This window comes from Myotis brandtii, unplaced genomic scaffold (genome assembly GCF_000412655.1).
Source record: "Myotis brandtii unplaced genomic scaffold, ASM41265v1 scaffold179, whole genome shotgun sequence".
Classification (NCBI taxonomy): domain Eukaryota; kingdom Metazoa; phylum Chordata; class Mammalia; order Chiroptera; family Vespertilionidae; genus Myotis; species Myotis brandtii.
In genome coordinates, this window is record NW_005356635.1 from 3535687 (window position 1) to 3539838 (window position 4152).

The 4152-nt window shown below is 40.8% G+C and overlaps 2 protein-coding genes across 5 annotated transcripts in view; one reads left to right on the forward strand and one right to left on the reverse strand.

The window, feature by feature from the left end:
* The window catches only part of MED12L (mediator complex subunit 12-like), a 397491-nt gene that overhangs the window by 155538 nt on the left and 237801 nt on the right, over window positions 1-4152 (reverse strand). The window lies entirely within an intron of this gene.
* P2RY14 (purinergic receptor P2Y, G-protein coupled, 14) overlaps window positions 1-4152 on the forward strand; it is a 98540-nt gene that overhangs the window by 26605 nt on the left and 67783 nt on the right. The window lies entirely within an intron of this gene.

The following is a 4152-nucleotide window of genomic DNA, read 5'->3' on the forward strand; positions in this document are numbered from 1 at the left end:
CCTTGCTTCAGACCATCAAAATATGGATAAACAGAAAACTAAAATGGTATGAAATCTGGGTATAATTTGAAACTACAAAAAACATTAAGGCAGACCAAAAGGTGAGGTAATCAAGAGGTAGTGCAAGGCTGAGAGGCAGGGTTCATGACAGAGCTGAAGGGGCAGAGGCACAGAGAGCTGCAGCAATGTGAGGGCACAGCGGACATCTCCTGGGACACCCTGCTGCTCTGCAGTCACTTTGGGGCAAACAGAAAGTACGGAAGATAACTCCACCTAGCGCTGAAGTTTGATTCGGGAAAGAAAATGCTGTTTTCAATACAATTCATTTATATAACAGTAAATATTGATTCCTTCTATGAATAAGTAGGACCTTTGGCCATCACCCTTTTGCTGTGTTTATCAATGTCATATGCATGTTTTTAAAACTTGTGTAGTGTGGGGGGGGTAGTTGGGAGAAGGTTTGATGACATTTTTTAAGTAATGTATTTGAAAGATTGAATTCAATTAACTGATTTTAAAATTAGGTTATTTTATAGAAAGAAAAGTGTGGCTGAATATTAGGGTGAAACACTGAACTTTGTTATTATTACGTACCTGTTCTGCATTTAAATACTTGTGCTGAGGGTAGAGAAGAGAATATGGAAGCTTGGCTGATAATTGAGTATATGTAGTTTATCAAAAGCCAATTTTTAGAAAATTATTAGTGAAATACTCTTCTTTTTAAGCTTTAATAATGATATCATTCATTTAAAAAGATAACCTTAGGTTGAAAAATAGAGTTCAATAAATCAAGTGCAAAAAGTACAAACAACCCTCTAAATCTTACAATATTTTCCCCTTAAGAAAAATCCTTGAGCCTTCACTCCAAAGCCTCCAGCTGCTAGAGTACTGCTCAAGTGCCTGATTTGTTGCTAAAGCTGATGAGGAGCTGGGGAAGCATGAAGGGAGGCGGGGTAGTGACGGCACATTTGCTGACAAAAGAGGACATTATAGTGAACAGAGATAAAACACACACCCGTAAATGAAAGAACAATACTTTATTTAAACTCTTTTAAACTATCTGCAAAATTATAAAAAAAAAAACTAAGGTGCGCAAAAGAGGGAACAAGAATAACTTGGCTGAACAATGATAACCCTCAGAAGGTACAAGAACAGAATTCGGGGACTGCTAATTGTCCAGAAGGTGAGTCAGGTTTGGCAAAGGGATTGGTAGTGAAGGAGTTAAAAGAATTATCTGAGAATCTCTATCCAAGTATCCATCTCTCCATCAAGATTCTAATTCCATGAATTCCAGGGACACTTCAATATGCGAATATATTCACCTCACTTGGTTATTTGAATAGCCACTTCCCTCCCCCAACTGTGTGCCACTAGCTAGGTTAAGACTGCCATGCTTTACACCAGCTAATGTGAAAAAAAGTTTGAAAAGCTAATTATTTTCTCTGCTTTCCCCATATTACCGAGGATGAATGGCAGGTAACCTATATAAAGTGAAGGGAGCAGTATTGAGGCTGGAAAAATACCCTCAGCATAACATCCTATCCCTCCATTCCCTGTTTCTTTCCACTACATCACAGGTCCCAAATACCTCAAAAATGATATTACCCTCTTCACTATGTATGTATGTGTGTATATATGACATATAAATGCATGATCACTTAGAACCCCTTAATTAAGAATCTACCCTCTTTAATAGCATCAAATGGCTCCATTTAGCACTCTGGAATTTACCAAACACATCTCTACCCCAGACCTCAACTCTGAGGTCTTTAAAACATTCCAATTGTATTTTAATGATTCTATAATTGGAACACTGTATAGTGAGCACATTTAATGTTATACTGATTTTATTCTCTGAAACCAGAGGCCCGGTGCACAAAATTCTTCCCCAGGAGGGGGGCGGGGTGGTGTCCCTCAGCCTGGCCTGCGTCCTTTGGCAATCTGGGACCCTTCAGGGGATGCCAGGCCTTAACCAGTAGTCGGACATCCCTCTCACAATCCAGGACCCTGCATGCACCAGGGACCATACTTTTTTTTTCATACAGGTGAAAGGCATCTTGCTGTTGTATGGGGAGCCACGTTTTTTTGCCCTGATTATAAAAAGTAGTACATAACATGATCCTTCTGAGGGAGTAATACCATTTTCCCCATCTTATGGGTGGAAAAACTGAAGCAGAGAGAAGTTAATTGGCTTTGTCACACAGTTATAAAGTGTCAGAATCTGCAAACCAGAGTCCAAGCATGTCATCGCTGCATCATCCTGTTTTTTTCAGTGTTAGAGTAGCTTTGCCAGGTTTTAATTTTTAAATCTAAGAGACTGTTCCCAATATATAGGGTAGGGTCCCTAGGCCTGGCTGGAGATCAGGCCCATCTGTGGGGCGACCAGAAGGCCCCACTGGCACCTGCCTTGGCTGGTGGCCTGGCGCCGCTCCACCCACCCTCCCACCCCCATCGCTGCTGTGGCCAGCCCTGTCCTCCTCCCCGCATCACTGCCACCAGTCGCCTCCCTCTTCAGGGGGAGCGTCTGCCCCCTGGTGGTCTGTGTGCGTCATAGCAACTGGTTGTTCCGCTGGTCCTTCTGCTGTTTGGTCGATTTGCATATTAAAGTTTTATTATATAGGATTACATCATTGTATTAATGGGACATCTTATAATACTATCTCCATTCAAAATAAATTGTGTTACAAAAACCATCAAATTCATACTGCTTATGTTTCACATCAAGGCCCATATTCTGGTCACAAAAGTTATTTATCCTGGTCAACCAAGAATAAATTATTTACATGAGTAAAACATTATCAATAGAAATATTAAATATTTGCTCATGTTAGAAGCTAGTACAAAATACATTAGTACTGAAAATTTTTAAATCAATTGCTAATTTGGAAATAACCTGAAATCTAACATTTCTTACATGGAGCTTTTGAAAAATATTCAGTATTGCAGGATCCTCTCAGAAAGTAATAAATAACATAGTTGTTCTTCCTATATGCCCTTGAGAAACATATTCAGTCAACTTCAAAAAAGAAAATGTTTCTATTCTTTCTAAAACTTACATTCAATGAAACTGATATGTAGAAAATATTTTGGTGTATGTCTTACTCTCTGTATTCATTATCCTATTCACACCATTCTATTCTCATTTCCAAACAGTACACCAGTAGTTTTCCTCAACCACAGCTTTAAGGGAATGCTAACTAGGAAAATTCATAAACTTAGATTAAACAGCTAAAGCAAAATTGTGTGTGTGCAGGTGCACACATGTGTGCACAAGAGTCTACAGCCTAAACATAAAGAAATTTTATGATAGCCATGGGGAAATGTGATATACCAGGAAAAAATAAAGAAATGTGATATGTTAGGAAAAAAAATTAAGAAAACAAAGACAAAATAAACTTTGGGGTCCCTTAAATTTTATAAATATTTTCCCCAGAATAAATACAAGAAGATAGTTAATAAATACTTATTAGGCATTTACCATGTAAAAAAAATACATTGTGTTCAACATGATACTTAAAATAATCTTTGATATCCCTAAGTGAATTCTAAAAGTAAATATTTCTTAAGATCAAACATTTTCACATTTCAACGGAATGCAAGCATCTCATAGATGCAGACTTATTTAACACTAGAGGCCCGGTGCACAAAAATTTGTGCACTCGGGGGTGTCCCTTAGCCCGGCCTGTGACCTCTTGCAGTCTGGGACCCCTTGGGGGAAGTCCACCTGCTGGCTTAGGCCCGCTCCCCGGGGGATCGGGCCTTAGCTGGCAGTCAGACATCCCAGGAGCCCTTGGGGGATGTCCACTTGCCAGCGGGGACCAGGTTTAAGCTGCAGTAGGACATCCTTAGCACTGCTGAGGAGGCGGGAGAGGCTCCCACCATCATTTCTGTGCTGGCAGCCGTCAGCGTGGCTTGTGACTGAGCAGAGCTCCCCCTGTGGGAGTGCACTGAACACCAGGGGGCAGCTCCTGCATTGAGTGTCTGCCCCCTGGTGGTCAGTGTGTATCATAGTGACCAGTCATTCCCAGTCGTTCTGCTGTTAGGGTCAATTTGCATATTACCCTTTTATTATATGCCTGGTGCATGGGTGGGGGCTGGCTGGTTTGCCCTGAAGGGTGTCCCAGATCAGGGTGGGGGTCCCGCTGGGGTGCC